Here is a 22529-nt window from a genome sequence, read left to right on the forward strand (position 1 = left end):
TAGTGTTAGCTGCATCAGTCAGAGGGAAATGGGTCTGGGTGGGTTACTCTTTGGAGGGTCGGTGTGGACTTGTTGGGCTGAAGGGCCTGTTTCCACACTGAAGGGAATCTAATCTAATCTATAATAGTGATTTACCCATGGAGTAAAATTTCAAACTATTCCTTATTGACAATCTGTCACCCCAAACTGCAGAAAGCACATAATTTGTCAGCAGTATTGATAATGTTGTCTGTATTTACCAGCTGGCTTAATAAACAGTAACTCTGTATGTTAAATGACCTCTTAACTGAATAAACAGTCTCTGTAGAGTTACAGGTGAGTGATCCTTATATTGCTGAATAAACACTCTCTACGGGTACACAGTGACTGATCCTTACAATGCTGAATGAAAACTGACACTGTTCAGTTACTCAGTGAATGACCCTCACTCTGCTGAGTAAACACTGACTCTTTACAGTTACTCAGTGAATGACCCTTATTTCATTGAATAAACACTAACTCTTTACAGAGGGATGGTTACCTTGCTGAACATTAATTTTGTGCAATTGCACAATGGGTGACCCTTACCCTGCTGAGTAAACACTGACTCTCTACAGTTACACAGTGAGTGACACTTATCCTGCTGAATGAACACTGACTCTGAAATGTGTGATTGATCTGATTGATATCTGATTTCTTGAAGTAATTTCATTTGATTTAATCTGCTATGGTTCCATGTGACTCAATGCTTGTCTGAGTGCATTGCTGGCCTTGTTGAGTCTATAACTGATTTGAGCTCGTGATTGACCTGGGTGAATTCAAGAATGATAACATTTTATCAAATTGCAATCAGTTGTACATTTTGGGCCTACTGTTTTATGGTCTCGGGAATGGAAGACAGGGAATTGAGTTGATAATTTTGGTTGAAACAGGTTAGAATGTAAAACAGGGAATCAGCTGTGGTGCTGCAGTGTTAGTTTCTATCCCTGTGAGCCAGAAGGTGTGTTTAAGTCCCAGGTGCGTGTTGTGTTTGAACAGTTTGTTTAAAATAACTGTGAATTAGGACAATTTGAGAACCTCTTCAGTAATTTGATTTTCTGACAGTGGGGCTGGGTTTGCGTTACTCAGCGTTATTGAGTATTCACTGAGGAATTATCCTGATCGAAATACTGAGCTTTATCAAATTTATTTTTAAAGTTGTGTGAATCACAGAGGAGAGGGAATAGTATTCTTGCTCCATGGAACTCTTGCTGCCTGACCTTCACCCTGTTTGATCCAAGCAATCTGACCAGGCTCTTCACACTGAGCCAGCCTTCCCAACCCAAAAACATTTCATAAGGAAAAAGGAGCTGCAAAGAAAGGGCATGACTGGGATCAGAAACTTGCCTCCAGTATTGGGATGAAGCCGAGATTTAGGGGTCTTCAGGATTCCACCCCAGTTTAACACATAGAATCATACAGTACATAAACAAACCCTTCAGTCCAACTCAACCATGCTGACCACGTCCCCTAAACTGAACTAATCCCTTTTGCCTGCATTTGGCCCATATAAACCTTTCCTTTTCATGTACCTGTTCAAATATTTTTTAAATGTTGTAATTGTATTTGCTTCTACCACTTCTTCTGGCAGTTCGTTCCATATACACAGCACCCTCTGTATGAAAAAGTTGCCCCTCAGTTCCCTCTTAAATCTTTCCCCTTTCACCTTAAATGTATGCCCTCTGGTTTTGGACTCCTGTATCCTGGGGAAAAGACCTTAGCTATTCACCTTATTAGCCTTTCACGATATTATAAACCTCTATAATGTCACCCCTCAGCCTCCTATGTTCCAGGGAAAAAAAACGCCCCAGCCTATCCAGTTTCTCCCTATAACTCAAACCCTACAGTCTAGACAACATGCTTGTAAATCTTTTTTGCACCCTTTTACAGTTTAATAACATCCTTCCTATAGCAAAGTGACCAGTATTGTATGCAATACTGCAAAAGTGGCCTCACCAATGTCTTGTATAACCATAATATGATGTCCCAACTCCTATACCCAATGCTATGACCAATGAAGGCAAATGCACTCAACACTTTCTTCACCACCCTGTCTAGCTTTCAGACTTTCAAGGAATTATGTACCTGCACCCCTAGGTCACTCTGTTTGACAACATTCCCCAGGACCCTACCATTAACTGTGTAAGCCCTACCTTGGTTTGCCTCACCAAAATGCCTCACATTTATCTAGATTAAACTTGTCCTGCCACTCCTTGGCCCATTTATGCCCATCTGATCAAGATCCCGTTGTACTCTGGGGTAACCTTCACTGTCCACTGTACCAATTTTGGCGTCATCTGCAAATTCACTAACTATGCCTCCTACATTCTCATCATGTAACAAGTACACTGCGGCTCTTGTGTCTAAAACTGGCCACTGATGAAGCTCAGCTCCTGGAGAATCAAATAAAATCCCTCACAATGAAAGAAGAGTCTTATGAGACATGGCCTATGGTCACATTATTGCGATGGCTTGCTATTAGTTGGTACAATTCATAACTTGCCCAAATGTAATGCTGTATACTCTGGGACAGTCAGAATCACATCGGAGTTACAACTGTGCACTTTATTGGACTCTGTTGAGGCTTGTTCTATTCATTGCTGATTCAATTCTCTGGAGATTCTCTGCAGCACATTGCCACATTTAATTTTGCATAAATAGCTAAGATATTCACTAACATGATAATGGTTGCACAAAATTACTACTAGCATCAGTGTGGAAGCAGATCATTTGGCCCATCAAGTCTGCATGAACCTTCTGCAGAACATAGGGTAAAAACAATGACTGCAGATGCTAGAAACCAGATTCTGGAGTAGAGTGATGCTGGAAACACACATCAGTTCAGGCATCCGAGCAGCAGGAAAATCCGACGTTTCGGGCAAAAGCCCTTCATCAGGAATACAGGCAGAGTGCCTGAAGGGTGGAGAGATAAATGCGAGGAGGCAGAACATCCCACCCAGACCAACCCCTATCCCTGTAACCCTGCATTTTCCATGGCTAGTCCTCTTAACCTACACATCCCTGGACACTATAGGCAATTTAGTATGGCCGATCCACCTAACCTGTACATCCCTGCACAGTGAAGGTGACTGTAAGATATAACAACAGAAGCAGTGTGTTCAGCCCATCAACTCTGCTCTGCCATTCAATAAGACCATGTCTGATTTGATAATCTTCAACTCTACTTTCCTACTTTGTCACCATAACGCTCGTTTCCCTTACTGATTAAAAATCTATCTCAAGCTTGAAGATCCTTAATAACCCAGCCTTGACAGCCCACTGTGGTGAAGATTTCTGCAAATTCACTACCGTCCAAGTGTAGAAATTCCTCACATCTCCGTTGCAAATGGGTGACAGTTTGATATGAGATTATGCCCTCTGATCTGAGACTCTCCCAAAGAGAAACAAGCTCTCCACATCGACCTGGTCAACTCCCTAAGATTCTCGTATTTTTTGATAAGGTCACCTGTCATTCTTCAGAACTCCAATGAACATATGTCCAACCTACTTAACCTTTCTTCATAAAACAGTCTCTCAATAGCCAGGCTTAGCCCAGTGAAAATTCTTTGGCCTGCCTCCAGTTGTAGTGCCTTATACAGTTTCAGCAAGACTTATCTACTTTTATATTTCACTTCCTTTAAAATAAAGCCCACTGTTCCACTTTTGCCCCAACTATGTCCTGAAATTGGATGCTAGCATTTTGATGACTCCCAAATGGGGGAAGGTGTTGGCTGAGTGATATTAATGATAATAATGTTAATCCGGAGACTCAGGTAAGGTTCTATGGATATTCTGTCATGGCAGGTGGTGGTATTTGAATTGAATCCAATAAAAATCTGGAATTAGAAGTCTAATGGTGACCATGCAACCAATGTTGTAAAAACCCATGTGGTTCACTAATGTCCCTCAGAAAAGGAAATCTGCTATCCTTATCTAATCTGACCTACTTGTGACGGTATAGGTCAGTAATATGGTTGACTCTTAGTTCTCCCTAAAATGGACTAGCAAGCCACTCAGTTCTAACAACCAGCATGGTGGCACAGTGGTTAGCACTGCTGCCTCACAGCACCAGGGTCCCAGGTTTGATTCCAGCCTTGGGCAACTGTCTGTGTGGAGTTTGCACGTTCTCCTGGTGTCTGCGTGGGTTTCCTCTGGGTGCTCCGGTTTCCTCCCACAGTCCAAAGATGTGCAGGTCAGGTGAATTGGCCATGCTAAATTGCCCACTGTGTTAGGTGCATTAGTCAGAGAGAAAATGGGTCTGGTTGGGTTACTCTTCGAAGGGTCGGTGTGGATTGATTGGGCCAAAGGGACTGTTTCCACACTGTAGGGAAGCTAATCTAAAAAAAGGGATTGATACATCACCCAGCATTGACTAAGGCATCAGAAGTGACAATGGCAAAAAAAGCCCAGTCAAACCAACAAAGTCTACCTCTGGGGGCTAGCACAAAAATTGAGAGCTGTCTCACAGACTAGTCAAGCAACAGTCTGACCTAGTCACATTCATGGAATCAAACCCAACAGACACTAGTCACAGACCAAATCTAGCAGCTATGTTGGATATGGCCTGACCCAGTGGAGGTGGTGGCACAGTTACAGTAAATAGTCAGAAGGGAGTTACCCTGGGAGTTTTCAAAATTGACACTAGACCCATGAAGTCGCATGGCTTCAGGTTAAACGTGAGCAAGGAAATCTACTGATTACCTCTCTCTGCATTTAAATCAGTACTCCTCGATTTTGAACACTTGGAGGTAGCACTGAGGGAGGCAAGAGCACAAAAGTACTCTGGGTGGGGGATTTCAGTCTCCACTACCCAGAGTGGCTTCTCAGCAGTTCTATTAATTGAGCTGATTGGCTCCTGAAGGACATAGCTATGCGACTGAGTCTGCAGCAGGTTATGAGAGAACCAACAGGAGGGAAAAACATACTTGATCTCATCCTTACTGATCTGCCAGCTGTAGACGATCTGTGCCTGAGTTTAGCTGGAAATCATGCTCATTAGCGAGTGATTGTGATGATGACAATGACCATCAAGCTAGGGGATCGACACTGGTTCAACAGAAAGTCCAGGATGGAATGCAAGGCGCAGCACTAGGCATAACCTAAATGTGAAGTCTCAACCTGGTGAAGCTACCAATCAGGACTACCTGCATGCTAAACAGCATAAGCAGCAAGTGATAGACAGAACTAAGTGATCCTACAACCAGTGGATCAGATCTAAGCTCAGCAATCCTGTTACATCCAGTTGTGAATAGTGTCAGACAATTAAAGAACTCACGGGAGGAGAAGGCAGAAATATTCCTATTTTCAATGCTTGTGAGTCCAAAACATCAGTCAAAAAGATAAGGCTGAAGCATTTGCAATAATCTACAGCCAGAAATGGCAAGTGGTCCCCAGCATCACTGGTGCCAATCTTCAGCCAATACAATTCACTCCATGTGATATCAAGAGACAGTTGGAAGCACTGGACACTGCAAAGGCTATGGACCTTGACAGCATTCTGGCAATAGCACTGAGGACTTGTACTTCAGAACTAGCTGTTCCCCTAGCCAGTTCCAGTACAGCTACAACACTAGCATCTATCCAACAAAGTGTAAAATTGTCCAGGTTGTCTGCATAAAAAGCGGGACAATTAACTCAACCATTTACCATCCCATCAGTCTACTCCCAATTGTCAGTAAATTGATGGAAGGTGATATCAGCATATTTCTGCTCAGCATCAACTTGCTCAGGAGCACTCAGTTTGGTTTCTGCCAGAGTCACTCAGCTCCTGACCTCAATACAGTCTCAGTTCAGCATCGAAAAAAGAGTAAATTCAAGAGGTGATGTGAGAGTGTCAGCCCTTGACATCAAGGCAACATTTGACTAAATGTGACATCAAGGAGCCTGAGCAAAACTGAAATTTGTGGGAATCAAGAGAAAGGTTCTCTGCTGATTGGTGCTACATATAACAAAGAGGAAGATGATCATGATCAAGGTCAGTTATCTCAGCTCCATGACATCTCTGCAGGAGTTCCTCAGGGTAGTGTCCAAGGCCCAATCATATTCATCTGCTTCATCAATGATCTTCCCTCTTTCATATGATCAGAAAAGCGGATGTTTGCCCATGATTGCACAATGTTCAGCACCATTTGCAACTCCTCAAATACTGAAGCAGTCCATATCCAAAAGCAGCAAGGTCAAGACAATGTCCAGAATCGGAATGCTGAGTGGCAAGGAACATTCATGCCACACAAATGCCAGGCAATGACCATCTCCAATAACGAACAATATAAATTTCATCCCTTGAAATTCAATGGCATTACAATCATTGAATTCCCCCATTATCAACATCCTTGGGTTTACCATTGATCAAAAACCCAACTGGACTATCTGTGTAAATACAGTGGTGACAATAGCAGTTCAGTGGGTGGGAATACTGCAGCAAATAATTCACTTACTGACTCCCCACAGCTTGTCCACCTTCTTCCAGGCACAAGTGAGGAGTGTGATGGAATACTTGCCACATGCCTAGATACATGGAGTTCCACCAACACTAAAGAAGCTCAACACCAACCAGGTTAAAGCAACCACTAGGTTGGCACCACATTCACAAACATTTGCTCAGAAGCAGCAGTGTGTACCATCTACAAGTTGCACTGCAGTAATTCACCAAGGGTCCTCAGACAGTACCTTCCAAATTCATTACTGCTACCATCTAGAAGGACAAGGGCAGCAGATACATGGGAATACCATCAACTACAATTCACCATCCAGACTTGGAAATATGTTGCAGTTCCTTCAGTATTGCTGGAGTAAAATCTTGAAATTCCCTCCCTAATGGCATTGTGGGTCTACCTACAGCACATAGACAGCAATGATTCAAGAGGGCAGTTCACCACCACCTTCTCAAGGGTAACGTGGGACAGGCAATAAATGCTGGCCAGCCAGTGACACCCATGTCCCACAAATGAGTAAATAAAATCTTTCTGTGCTTTATCTTCCTCCATTTAAATTATATTCAGCTCCTCTATTTTGCTTAGATTAGATTATGTACAGTGTGGAAACAGGCCCTTGAGCCCAATAAGTCCACCCAGACCCATTCCCCTACACTAACACTACAAGCAATTTAGCATGGCCAATTCACCTAACCTGCATATCTTTGGACTGTGGGAGGAAACTGGAGTACCCAGCGGAAGCCCACGCAGACACAGTGCGAATGTGTAAACTTCACACAGACAGTCACTTGAGGCAGGAATTGAACCCAGGTCTCTGGGGGTGTGAGGCAGCAGGCTAACCGCTGAGCCACAGTGCCACCTCAAGTGCATAAGCTAATATTTCCCCACATTATATTCCATCTTACTAATTTGTGTACACTTGCTTAACCTGTCCAGATATCCCTGCACACTCTTTGTGTCACATTCATGCATCGCTTTCTCACCTATTTTTGTGTCAACCACCAACTTGACTATTTTACATTCACTTTTCTTATTCATGTTGTTAATATACATTGCAAATAATTGTGGTCTCAGCACAGATCTCTGTGGCACTTAACTATTTATAGTTATGATTTGGAGGTGCCAATGTTGGACTGGGGTGCACAAAGTTGAAAATCACCAGGTTATAGTCCAACAGGTTTAAATGGAAGCACTAGCTTTCGGAACACTGCTCCTTCACCTGATGAACCACCTGATACAACCACCTGATGAAGGAGCAGTGCTCTGAAAGCTAGTGCTTCCAAATAAACCTGTCGAACTATAACCTGTTGTTGTGTGATTTTCAACTATTTATAGGTTGCCGTCCTGAGAATGCCTCCATTATCCCAATTCCTTGTCAGCTATAGTTAGTTAATCCTCTATCCATGCCAATAGACTACCCGCCAATTATAGAGTCTTAACTTACATAACAGACAAATGCATGGTACCTTTTCAAATGTCTTCTGAAAATCTAACTACAAATATATTACATCCACTGCTTGTTAGTTTGATTTTCTGCTTTGGATCTTCATATGAATTAACAGTTTAGTTCTTGACCCACAAATCTTTGGGCACATGGGACAGGATGTCAGCAAACCGTTAGATCTCTCAGGATTTATTTTGCTCCCATGTCCTTTTTCTTCTGGTTTGTCTTTGAAGATCAGCCTTGCGTTGTTGGAATGCTGCCTTCTTGACTGTGACCTTGAGTGTTCTGTTTGGCAGTGAGGGCTGCTATGTTTGTTCAAGCAAGTTGCAAATTGCAGTTGAACCAGTCTGGGTGATGACAAAGCTAAAACCCAATGGCTTGGACACAGGAGTCCAGTGCAGCTGCCTTTATTTGGTGTCACTATTCTAGAATTGAGTTAGGTTATGTGTAGAATTTACAAATTGATTATCAGGCTGATTTGGGGTTGAGGAATTGATTTTCTTTCTTTGAGACATGTGATTCTTATGATGTCTTAAAGTCTGAAATAAATGATCGCTACTGATTGAAAAACTCAGTGATCTATCCATTAGATTGCTGTGCCCTGCATGGAATGAGTGACACCGTCATCACATGGATCTCTCACTTGAAGAATGACAGAATTCAGAAAGTGCCAGTGTTTTTATTTAGGATACCTCTGTGTAGTTTTGTTTGTGTCTTTCCAGCAGAAGACAGTGTTTGTTACACTGAGGCCATGATGAGCAGGGGGACACCATTTGCATTGACTTTACCCACCTCATCCTGAATGGTTCTCCTCAGACAAAGCAGTCGCAGCCAACCTAAAAGTTCACACCTTTTGTTTTTTTTGGGAGACAGTGAGGACTTCATCAAGGTCAGAATCAAATGTTTCCTTAATACCTTCACTGGAATATTAGGTTTTTAAAAATTACATCCTGTTTATGCTCCATTAAATGGTTTTTTCCCCACCACCAAATTATTTGTGTTACTTTTCTCCTTTATCCTCCATTACTAAATCACATATGTTTCTGAATCAATTACAATTTGCAAGACAAGCACGTCAGGGAAAGTGCAAATCCCCCAAAAGTGAGGGCAAGGTAGTGGGTCAGATTGAGGGACTAAATCAAAGCTGGCATGGAAAATAAGATATTTGCACCATCTGCAGTACCACCTTTCCTTCTAAAGGCATTGGGAGTATTGGTGAACACTGCACGCACCCAAATGAAGGCAGTCAGGAAATATCTCAGTCTCCCCAACAGCATGCTGCCTGGACCAATTGATGGCTGCTTCAGCCAGATATAGGGGTCAATAAGTGTATGATATTGCACACAGCTGAGCTGTAGATGAAGTGCAACAAGTATTTCATGTCCACAATTGGGGAGCTCTGGTAATGCATCTGAGAAACTAATCCAAACGCAAAAGAAACTCCATTGAATTGAGGTTAATGAAATGCTAATCAGTTGTGATGTATTGAGCTGTCTGAAGTTTTCTTGATGGGACCTGGCTGACTTATTAAATGTATAGTATTATGGAGCATTATGACTAAAAGAGAGGGAGATTGTTTTTATCTAGCCTATTTTTCTAATCAAGCTGTTTAGAGACATGATTACACACCACCAGAGCAAATGGGACTTGAACCTGCGTTTCTTGGTCGGTGGAGTTGGGACATTACCACTGTGCCACAAAAGGGCCCCTACAAGCAGAGGGAGATAATTTATAGACATAATTCAGTCTACACGTTCTTAATTTAAGACATATTGTAAATTCCTTTGTATGTTTAATACAATGGAAACTGCCGATGTAAACATTGTCATTTCACTCTCCTGCCAAATAGCATCGGAATTTCATGTAAGAATGAAATTACAGTCTAAATATTTATTTGTGGACATAATGAAGTAGATGAGATTAATAAAAAGCAGTAACGATTTTTGGTATGTTATTGATGGCACTAAGGAATCATTTATTGATTATGTAGCTCATAACAGTACATTTTGTACACAACTTGCTTCTGTCTTTCTGATCATTAAAAACAGGGGATAGAAACATTTCTGATGTGCCTTTCCTATGCAGACATAGCCTCTGCCCATCCTGAGAAAACCAGCCCCTTCATTATTTTATGAATAAATCAGTGCTTTTCATTGAGTAAGTTGGAATTAGTGTTAAATATTGGTTATTTTCACAATGGAAGTGCCTGCTCAGCTCCTCCCATATGTTGGCTTTCCCACAAACAGAGACCTCAGGGGCCCAAATATTTCCCTCAATGATTGTTTATAATGCAACTTACTGACCCCTGGCAGCCCCCGACCCCTGCCACACCATACAATTCTAACATTTTGAGCTTCCCTAGAAGTCTATAGTTTATCTCCTATTGACTTATGCACAGGTAAACTCAGTCCTTTAGGATTTAACACTCTGTAGTTCACTCATTATCTACATGTAGGGTTGCAGTTGTATGCTCCATTCATCCTTGTTCTTTCTACTTTGAAGGAGTTCCCTTGTAATATCTTCAGTTCTAAGAAGAAAAGTTTATGCATTACTTGATGTGTTGGCTATCTGATGTTTTCTTGATGGGACCTGGCTGACTTATTGAATGTTTACTGTTCCTGTGAGCACTTTCTGTTCTCAATGCCCATCCTGTACCTCACAGCTGTTGTGAAATTCATGTTTTGACACTGAATATTGCAAGTGCTTCTTACAGAAACACAGAGTATATTTTTAAAGTGCCATGGATGTCATGAATTCCGGTCTTAAATGTCAGAACTTCATAGCTAGGAACAATTTTCAGGCTACGCTGGGAAATTCAGGTAGTTTCTTCCTTTATATTGCTATTTAAATGAAGATCCCTCCTGTCTTAATAAACCCAAACTTTAAAATGATAATATTTGTATATCCATTTCGATTCCCTGTCAACACTGGTTGCTGATTTTGTAAAAATGGGCTTCTGGATAATAATTTAAGTACTTTCATTTGCATTTTTCTGTCTGTAAATTAAATTGAGATATGTTTCCATCTCCCACGCTACATTTTTGGTGTCCCTTGACTTATCCTTGGTTTTCTATTTTTTATCTATCTGCTGACTTCAGTGGCATTATCCAGAAAGCTCAATGTTACATTCCACATGTTTTCAGATGCTGCCCTGGGTTCTATATCAACATTATTTCCACTTGACACTTGGACTGCTTGTCTGATATCCATTCCTCAGTTTCCAAATTTTCTCCAGTTATAAGTTGGGAAGAGTGATGCTGTTGTCTTTGGTCCTCATCACCAATCTAGACAACAATTCATTCATCTTGATGATTTCTCCCTCCCCAGCATTATCACAGGTTGAAACAGAAGATTGGTAACTTTGACATCCTTTTTTACTGTGAGTTGAGCATCAATTCCAAATCTCGCAATCATCAAGACCACCATAAACTTGCACAGACTAGTTGAAAACGGTAGATGTGGTATATATGGATTTTAGTAAGGCGTTTGATAAGGTCCCCCATGGTAGGCTACTGCAGAAAATACAGAGATATGGCATTGAGGGTGAGTTGGAGGTTTGGATTAGGAATTGGCTGTCTGGAAGAAGACAGAGGGTAGTAGTTGATGGTAAAGGTTCATCTTGGAGTGCAGTTACTAGTGGTGTTCCACAAGGATCTGTTTTGGGACCTTTGCTGTTTGTCATTTTTATAAATGACCTGGAGGAAGGGTTAGAAGGTTGGGTGAGCAAGTTTGCGGATGATACGAAAGTCGGAGGAGTTGTAGACAGTGAGGAAGGTTATGGCAGGTTACAGCGGGATATAGAGAAGCTGCAGAGCTGGGCAGAAAGGTGGCAAATGGAGTTCAATGTAGCTAAGTGTGAGGTGATTCACTTTGGTAAGAGTAATAAAAAGATGGATTACTGGGCTAATGGTAGACTACTTGGTAGTGTGGAAGAGCAGAGGGATCTTGGTGTCCATGTACACAGATCTCTGAAAGTTGCCACACAGGTAAATAGTGCAGTGAAGAAGGCATATGGCGTACTGGCTTTTATTGGTAGAGGAATTTCTGTTCCGGAGTCCTGAGGTCATGCTGCAGATGTATAAGACTCTGGTGCGGCCGCATCTGGAATATTGTGTGCAGTTTTGGTCGCCATACTATAGGAAGGATGTGGAGGCACTGGAACGGGTGCAGAGGAAGTTTACAGGATGTTGCCTGGTATGGTAGGAAGATCCTATGAGGAAAGGCTGAGGCACTTGGGGTTGTTTTCATTGGAGAAAAGAAGGTTTAGGGGTGACTTGATAGAGGTGTACAAGATGATTAGGGGGTTAGATAGGGTTGACAGTGAGAACCTTTTTCCACGTATGGAGTCAGCTATTGCAAGGGGGCATAGCTTTAAATTAAGGGGGGGTAGATATAGGACTGATGTTAGGGGTAGGTTCTTCACTCAGCGAGTCGTAAGTTCATGGAATGCCCTGACAGGAGCAGTAGTGGACTCTCCCTCTTTATGGGCATTTAAGCGGGCATTGGATAGGTATATGGAGGATAGTGGGCTAGTGTAGGTTAGGTGGGCTTTGATCGGCGCAACATCGAGGGCCGAAGGGCCTGTACTGCGCTGTATTCTTCTATGTTCTATGTTCTATGAAACATGGAACATGTGTTCCTCATTGGAAAGTCTGTGCAATTTTACTTCACTACTATATATTCTTCAGTCTAACAACCTTACAACTTGTATATCTTCCAATTCCCTTCATTGTACCACTGAGACTTGGCCTTCAGTTCCAGAATTCCCTTCAAAGCTGTCTGTTTCTCTACCTCTTTCTCTCCCTTCAAGGCTGTGTCTAAAATACCTTTGGCCAAGTTTACATCATGTACCTTAATAATTCCTTCATCTCCATGTTAAATTGTGTCTTGGTGACACCCATAAGTCTCTAAGCATGTTTTCCTATGTTAAATATCTTCTATGACTGCAAGTAGTTGTTTTATTCATTTAATCAGATGCTTGCTTAGCTTTAGAACAAGGAATTATCCTTCAAAGAGTTTTCTCAGAGCCTCGGTTACCACTCCATATTGAGGGGAATGAAGGTGAACTGTTCCCTGAGGAATTACTTCCATCAGTTTATGCTCAGAAACTTCCTTGTCTGCCACCCTGTGATGCACTCACTTCCTAATGGAACTATGACTGGGAATCTTGCATTGCTCTGCTCTGATTTCTCATTCATTTTATTAGATCAACCTGCTTTCCAGAGTTCTCTTGGATCAGCCTCAACCATCCTCATAGAATTCCAACGGAATAACCCCATCCAATCACTTCAAAACATCAACCAGCTTGTCATAAATTGCAAGTAAAAATTGCATCATCTTCCAATCAAGCCAAACTTCTTCTCAATCAGCTGACAGAATTCCGGTAGAAGACCTTTCTCTTTACTGGCATTATACAGAATTCACAATTCTTTACATTGTATAGAATTGCAACAGACTAAAACCTTTCACTTCCACAACATTCCTAGGAAGGCTTTCTTTAGATTAGAATCCCTGCAGTGTGGAAGCAGACCCTTCGGCCCAACAAGTCCACACCGACCCTCCGAAGAGCAACCCATCCAGACCCATTCCCCTACATTCACCCCCCGACTAATGCACCTAACACTATGGGCAATTTAGCATGGCCAATTCACCTGACCTGCACATCTTTGGACTGTGGGAGGAAACTGGAGCACCCCAAGGAAACCCATGCAGACACATGGAGAGAATGTGCAAACTCTACACAGACAGTTACCTGAGGGGGGAATTGAACGCGGGTCTGTGGCGCTGTGATGCAGTAGTACTAATCACTGTGCCACCGTGCGGAGTTAGGATTAAGCTGCTGAGCAAGGAGTCAATGAAATTCTTTGCTAGACCAACATAGAACTCTCACTCTGTGACCTCACTGCCCCAGTGATTTGGGACTTCCTTTCTTTCAGATATCCATGCAGTTTCTCCTTGGTTAAAGGTGCAATGGTTCAGCTTCAACTATTCTCTGTGCAACAATTGGCCATGTCAAGAAACTATTCACTTTCTCAGCAGCTGCTTCAACTCAATGATTTCTCATTTCAACTCCAAACCAAAGCATAGCTTTTCTATATTGATTCTACTGACAAGGTGGCATGGGGCTAAATGGTTAGCACTGCTGACTCCCAGTGCCAGGGACTTGGGTTTGATTCTGGCCTTGGTTGACTATCTGTGTGGAGTATGTATGTCCTTCCCATTTCTGAGTGGGTTTCCTTCAGGTGCTCTGGTTTCCTCCCACTGTCCAAAGATGGGCTGGTTAGGTCGATTGGCCATGTTAAACTGTCCATTGTGTCCAGGGATATGCAGGCAAGGTGGGATAGCCATGGTAAATGTGGGGTTACAGGAATAAAGTGGGGTTACAGGAATAAAGTTGGATGAGATGCTCTACAGAGGGCCTGTGTGGACTCAATGGCTGAATGACCATAGGGATCCCATGATTCTAAAATATCATAGAATTAAAAACTCTGGATTAAACTATCTATCTTTGTCTGTTTCTTTTGCTACAATTGAGGGCGACACGGTGGCTAGCACTGCTGCCTCACAGCACCAGAGACCCATGTTCAATTCCCGCCTCGGGCAACTGTCTGTGTGGAGTTTGCACATTCTCCCCGTGTCTGCGTGGGTTTCCTCTGGGTGCTCCGGTTTCCTCCCACAGTCCAAAGAAGTGCAGGTCAGGTGATTTGGCTGTGCTAAATTGCCTGTAGTGTTAGGTGAAGGGGTAAATTTAGGGGAATGGGTCTGGATGGGTTGCTCTTCGGAGGGTCGGTGTGGACTTGTTGGGCCAAAGGGCCTGTTTCCACACTGTAAGTAATCTAATCTAATCAATTCTTCCCTTCCTCTCTCCTGCTCAAAACTTGATCATCCTGTAAAGTATCTTGTGGTGTTACTTACATGATAACAATTGTTCAGCTGAAAAAAAGTAGAACAAGTCTGTCTTAGCAGTAAGCAATAACTCACTACGTTAGAGAGAGAAATGTTCATACTGACAGAGGCAAACAGATGAATTGAGAAACAGGAGAGAACCTTTTGGTCTGATATAGCTGCACCACCCAGACATGGTACAGGGATGATCCACACCCAAACTGCCAGAGAGGAAATAAAACAGAAGCCAGTTTGAGGACTGTTCTGGAAAAATCCCTTTCATTCTCTTGAGGGATGATGCAAAGATCTGCAATAGCTTTAAAAATCTTTTTTCTGAACATCATTGACAACAACCACTTTGATGAGATGTTAAACCATGCCTAGTCAGATGGATGTAAAAGATCCTACAGTACTATTCTGAAGAAGGCCAGTGGAGATAACCCTGTGTTGCTCGATCAACATCACATAAATAAACCAGATTTAGTGATCGAATTGCTTTTTGTGGAAGATTACTGCACACAAACAGGCAGCTACATTTGCAACAGTAATGACACTTCAAAAAGTATTTCATTGGTTGTAAAGCACTTTGAAATATACAAAAAGCACTGTACAAATGTGAGTCTTTCTTTTGCTGGCAATACACTTTGAACACAGGAATCCAAGCTCAGCTTTCAGTGAGCATGACACATTCATAGAGTAATGATTCTCTGTGGAACATAACATTTCTAGCATCTAATTTATGATCTTTGCCTTTGTATTTTGCAAGCCTGTCTGCTTGCTGCACCATCTCTGTCCATTTTACATGACATATCCAGGTTGAGTCCAGATTCTCCATTATCTTAAAACTCGCTTCACCATTCACAGAAAGTGAAAAGTTCCAGTGCTTCTTATTTCAGAGACAGGAAGAGGTCATTTAGCTACTCTAGCCTGTTCTATCAGTCAATTAGATCATAGCTGATATCTACCTTAGCTCCATATCACATTTACCCTGACCTTTTCTGTAAGGTACAGAATAGCTGGAACTTTCACCTTTCACAATGGTGCAGCAGAGGAGTGATCATCCATTACATGCCCCACCAAATTTCTTTCACATTCACTTCAACAGGAATCGCTCCCAATATTCGTGGGTTCATACAAGATTTTCACTAGTTTAAAACCAACAGCTGAACACCCACAAGTTCTTGTATGATTTATTTTCTTTGGGTTTCGGATGTTAAAAGATAAAACACACTGTTTCATTATTATGGTGAGGTAGTCATTGCAATCGCCATGCCTAACAGGACCTGTCACATGTTTAGTTGGTTAATAATTCCTGAAGAATAAAGTTACTCATCTTTCCTTGTGCCCCACACTTATATATGCAGCATCGCATCACTATGTACCATATACAGCAAAGCACAACCACCCAGTCTGCCCAATGATGCAATCAGTTAAACTGGAGTGAATGCGGCTTACAGAATCAGAGAATGACTACAGTGCAGAAAGAGGCAATTTGGTCCATCAAGTCTGCACCAACATTTGAACAGCATTCCACCCCGACCTTAGCTCATCTCTGTAATCCATATAGCCTGCACATCCCTGGACACTACAGGGCAATTTAGCATGGCCAATCCAACTGTCTGTGTGGGGTATGCACATTCCCATGTCTGCATGCGTTTTCTCCGGGTGCTCCAGTTTCCTCCCACAGTCCAAAAATGTGCAGGTTAGGTGAATTGCCATGCTAAATTGCCCCTGGTGTTAGGTGTAGGGGTAAACATAGGGGAATGGGTCTGGGTGGATTGCTCTTGAACGTGTGTCCCTGGCACTGTGAGGTAGCAGTGCTAACCACTGAGCCACAGTGCCGCCTGTCAGTATGCATCATATTAATCTGTTTCTTTCTCAAAACAGAACCCACAGAAAATGAACTAAGAATGCAAAGTAACAGCACATGAGGCTCACTTCAATGAGACACAGGCCTTGTTTAGGTTTGGAACAAAGAGGCTTCCATATTCTTCAAAGAATTTGCTCAGATTCTCAGTTTCCACTCCAGATTGAGGGGAAGAAAGCTGTTCCCAGAGAGGTCATTTCATCAGCTTACACTTAGAAGTTGCATTGTCTACCACAGTGTGATCTATTCACTTCCTAATGGAATGTGACTGGGTATCTTGTTTTGCTTTGCTGTGAATCTTCTTGAATTAATTACATTGAAACCAGTTTAGCAGTCCCTGTATGCTACCAAGCTGTTACTCTAGATTTCCAAAATTATACAATACAGTCCAGAAAATAGAATTTTCCTCCAACACAAATTATAAAGAGTGGGATAGATGAGAACAACTGTACCACAAATTCAGACCATGAAACCAGAAATATCATTCTGCATATACTACTACAAAGAGCAGCTGCATTATTTAACAAATCATCACATCTATATCTGTATCTGCTCAAATCATCATGTTCATTTCACTGCATTTATCTGGGTCTATATCACTTTCTCCTCAGCACTGCATTTATAGAGTCATAGAGATGTACAGCATGGAAACAGACCCTTCAGTCCAAGAGTCCATGCCGACCAGATATCCCAACCCAATCTAGTCCCACCTGCCATCACCCCACCCATATCCATCCAAACCCTTCCTATTCAAATACCCATCCAAATGTCTTTTAACTGTTGCAATTGTACCAGTCTCCACCACTTCCTCTGGCAGCTCATTCCATACACGTACCACCCTCTACGTGAAGAGGTTGCCCCTTAGTCCTCTTTTATATTTTTCCCCTCTCAACCTAAACCTATGCTCTCTAGTTCTGGACTCCTCAACCGTAGGGAAAAGACTTTGTTTATTTATCCTATCCATGCCCCTCATAATTTTGTAAACGTCTATAAGGTCACCCCTCAGCCTCCAACGCTCCAGAGAAAACAGCCCCAGCCTGTTCAGCCTCTCCTTATAACTCAAATCCTCCAACCCTGGCAACATCCTTGTAAATCTTTTCTGAACCCTTTCAAGTTTCACAACATCTTTCCGATAAGAAGGAGACCAGAATTGCATGCAATATTCCAACAGTGGCCTAACCAATGTCCTGTACAGCCGCAACATGACCTCCCAACTCCTGTACTCAATACTCTGATCAATATAGGAAAGCATACCAAACTCCTTCTTCACTGTCCTTTCTACCTGTGACTCCACTTTTAAGGACCTATGAACCTGCACTCCAAGGCCTCTTTGTTCAGCAACACTCCTTAAGACCTTATCATTAAATGTATAAGTCCTGCTAAGATTTGCTTTCCCAAAATACAGCACCTCACATTTATCTGAATTGTCCATTGTCCCTTCTCATCAAGATCCTGTTGTAATCTGAGGTAACCCTCTTCGCTGTCCACTATACCTCCAATTTTGGTGTCATCTGCAAACTTACTAAGTGTACCTCTTATGCTCGCATCCAAATCATTTATGTAAATGACAAAAAGTAGAGGGCCCAGCACCGATCCTTGTGGCACTCCACTGGTCACAGGCCTCCAGTCTGAAAAACAACCCTCCACCACCACCCTCTGTCTTCTACCTTTGAGCCAGTTCTGTATCCAAATGGCTAATTCTCCCTGCATTCCATAAGATCTAACCATGCTAACCAGTCTCCCATGGGGAACCTTGTCGAACACCTTACTAAAGTTCACATAGATCACATCTACTGCTCTGCCCTCATCAATCTTCTTCGTTACTTCTTCAAAAAAGCTCAATCAAGTTTGTGAGACATGAGTTCCCACACAAAAATCCATGTTGACTATCCTGAATCAGTCCTTGCCTTTCCAAATACATGTACATCCTGTCCCTCAGGATTCCCTTCAACAACTTGCCCACCACTGAGGTCAGGCTCACCGGTCTATAATTCCCTGGCTTGTCTTTACCGCCCTTCTTAAACAGTGGCACCACGTTTGCCAACCTCCAGTCTTCCAGCACCTCACCTGTGACTATCGATGATACAAATATCTCAGCAAGAGGCCCAGCAAACACTTCTGTAGCTTCCCACAGAGTTTTCGGGTACACCTGATCAGGTTCTGGGGATTTAGCCACCGTTACCTGTTTCAAGACATCCAGCACTTCCTCCTCTGTAATCTGGACATTTTGCAAGATGTCACCATCTATTTCCCTACAGTCTATATCTTCCATAACCTTTTCCATAGTAAATACTGATGCAAAATATTCATTTTGTATCTCCCCCATTTTCTGTGGCTCCACACAAAGGCCGCCTTGCTAATCTTTGAGGGGCCCTATTCTCTTCCTAGTTACCCTTTGTCCCTAATATATTTGTAAAAACCCTTTGGATTCTCCTTAATTCTATTTGCCAAAGGTATATCATGTCCCATTTTTGCCCTCCTGATTTCCCTCTTAAGTATATTCCTACTTCCTTTATACTCTTCTTAGGATTCACTTGTTCTATCCTGTCTATACCTGAGTCTATATCACTCTCTCCTCAGCACTGCATTTGCCTGGGTCTATATCACTCTCTCCTCAGCACTGCATTTATCTGGGTCTGTACACTGTTCCACAACATTGCATTCCTCTGGGTATATATCATTCTCTCTGCAGCACAACATTTTTCTGGGTCAAATCACTCTCTCCATAGCATGACATCCATACTATTCTTTCCAAACCATTGTATTTGTTATCCTGCACTGTTAATTTGTAACATAATTGATAGACTGAACTGGTACAACCTTTTTTTAGCTTGTTTGCTGTGCATTGAAAGAGCTTCAGAATATAAATTATAAAGAGTGGGATAGATGAGAACAACTGTACCACAAACTAAAAATGAAACAGACCATGAAACTAGAAATACCATTCTGTATGTACTACAACAAAGAGCAGCTGCATTATTTAATAAATCACTACATCTATATCTGTGTCTGCATCACTTTGCTCTCAAATCCTGTAATATCAACTCTCCTTGATCTCAAGCTCCAATGCTGCCAAATTCAAGGTTTTCATTCTTCGTGTTCTTCCAATTCCTTAATCACTGGTACCTTCAAGACTTTCTTCCTGGAGTATATATAGAGTCATAGAGTTATTGCATTACAGAAACAAACCCCTCAGTCCAACTCATCCAGGCCCACCAGGTTTCCTAAACTGATCTACTCCCATTTACCAACATTTGCAGCAGAAGATCTATAATCTCAAATAGTTTTAATACTAAAGTAGCAGATAATTTATTAAGTGCTGACAATCCCAGAATGCTGCCAAATAGTTTGAGAGAGAGAGAGAGAGAGAGAGCTATGCCCTTTCATGCATTATTTGAAAACTCATTTGTGGGAGCTGGGTGTTGCAAGCTGGACCAGCATTTAGTTCACATTCCTATTGCTCTTGAAAGATGGTGGTGTGCTGTCTTTTTGAATTGCTATAGTCCATGTGACATGGATGCACACATAGTGCTATTAGGAAAAGGGTTCCAGGAGGTTTACCATGCAACAATAAAGGGCCTTTGATACATTTCTAAAGATAATTGGGCACATTGCCAAGCTGCAACTGTCCATTTTATTGTAGACCCAGTGTCTCCCAGATCCTCCAACACCAACTACATTTTATCCATCTGACCCCAGTGTGCTCTCAGCTTCTCAGCCTCAACCTTTAGTCCAGTGATCTCATCAATGTTTCATATAAATAGAATCATGGAGTCATACTGCATGGAAACAGATTCATTAGTCCAACTTGTCAGCGCTGACCAGACATCCCAATCTGGTCTAGTCCCATTTGCCAGCATTTGGCCCATATCGCTCTAAACATTTCTTATTCATATACCCATACAGATGTCTTTTAATTGTTGTAATTGTACTCATCTTCATCACTTCCTCTGGCAGCTAATTCCTTGTATTTACCACCCTTTGAGTGAAAAGGTTCTCCTCAGATCTTTTTTAAATCTTGCCCCTCTCATTCTTAAGAAGGGTTTATCTTATGCCAAAAGGTTAGATTGTTCATCCGATTCACATTGGAGTATAGATGAATGAAAGGTGATCTTATTGGGACCTTAATTTCCCCTTAAACCTTTGCCCTCTGGTTTTGGACTCCCCCTGCATAAGAAAAAGACCTTGACTATTCACCCTATCCATGTTCCCCCAGTTCTCAAAAACACAGTCACTTCCACTCATTGGCATATCATCAGTTTCAACAATGATGATGACAAACTAAGTGTATACAAAATACAACACTACTGCTATTATTGTTGTACTGAGAAATATATGGATGAGGGTGTAATATGATGATGTGTATATGATAGCATTTATATGGTGATATGTATACAAAAGGAACAGAGGAACATAGGATTTTGGGTCAGGAGTAGGCCATTCAGCTCTTCAAATCTGCTATACTATTCAGTAAGATTTTGACCTAACCAATTATGGTCTCAACTCCACTTTCCTGTCTGTTGTCATTCCTAAGGCTCTCTGAGAGAGAGAGAGAGAGAGAGAGAGAACAAAAGAGAGAGAAAGAGAAAGAGAGACCGAGAAAGAGAAAGAGAAAGAGAGAGCAAGAGACAGAGTGCACGAGAGAGAAAGAGAGAGAGAGAGAGAGTGAGACAGAGAGAGAGCGAGAGAGAGAGAGAGAGAGAGAGAGAGAGAACTGCCTTAAAAGGGTAACATATTGTTTTTAAACTGTGACCCCAAGTTCTAATTTCCCCACAAAGGGAAATACTCTCCATGTATCCCCTCTCATCATTTATGTCCCAATAAGATCACTTCTCATTCATCTAAACTCCAATGTGTACCGGATGAATGATCTAACCTTTTGGCATAAGATTAAGAATGAATGAGCGAACCTTCTCTGAAGAGCTATGGTCTAACCAAGGCCCGACTCAACTGCAGTAAAATCGGCCTAGTTTTATACTCCACTCCTTTTGGAAGAATCACCAACATATCATTTACCTTTCTAATTGCTTGCTGCACCTGCTTACTAACTTTGTCCTTAACTTACCAGGACACCGAAATCACACTGTACCATTGAGTTCTATTTAAATTGTACACTGCTTTTCTATTTCTGTTAAAATAGACAGGTCCACAATTTCCCACAATATTCTCCATTAGCTAATTTTTTTGCTCATTCATTGAACCTGCCTATGGTCTATCTTCACTGGACAACTTGTCACTGTCAAATTTAACTTGCCTTCCTCCAAGTGATTGACATAGCTTGGAAACAGTTCAGGCCCCGATGCTGAGCCCTGAGGCACTCTACTACTTACAGCTTGCCAACTCATAAAAAGAGACCCATCTAACCATATTCTGCTTCCTAACTAATCCTATACCCATGCTAATGTGTTACCCAAAACCATGAACTTTTATTTTCTGTGATAACTTTTAGTGTGGTACCTTATCAAAAGTTTTATGTTATGATTGCTATCACCTAGAAGCTCCTTTACTGTAAGTATTGTTTAACATTTTTTCTGTCTTTTCACCTTGTCCTGTTACATTTATTTGCATACTTGGAGTTGTTTCTTTTCTTGCATCCCAATCAGAATTCCTTCTTCCCACATTCCTTCTTCCAAATGAGCAATGTCAGATTTCTCAGTTTTTGCATTTCTTGTCATTTGTTTACACAGGGTTCATGTTATTGATATTTACCGAAAAGCAGAGTGATTCCGTATGAACCCCTAGGGGAAGCTATTTGTATTATTTCCTCCAGTTCCTCTAATCACAATTTTTGTTTTCCTGTTTCTTAATCAATTTCATCCATTTTAATCTGATCGGTTTAAATTTTACTAACATGTGAATTATGTGTCACTTTATCAAACAT

At 41.8% G+C, this 22529-nt stretch overlaps 1 protein-coding gene across 1 annotated transcript in view; it reads right to left on the reverse strand.

Annotated features, from left to right (window-relative positions):
- LOC140463770 (ras-related protein Rab-26-like) overlaps nt 1–22529 on the reverse strand; it is a 47935-nt gene that overhangs the window by 24228 nt on the left and 1178 nt on the right. The gene's annotated exons all lie outside the window — the stretch shown is intronic.

The sequence above is a fragment of the Chiloscyllium punctatum genome, chromosome 39 (genome assembly GCF_047496795.1).
Source record: "Chiloscyllium punctatum isolate Juve2018m chromosome 39, sChiPun1.3, whole genome shotgun sequence".
NCBI lineage: Eukaryota > Metazoa > Chordata > Chondrichthyes > Orectolobiformes > Hemiscylliidae > Chiloscyllium > Chiloscyllium punctatum.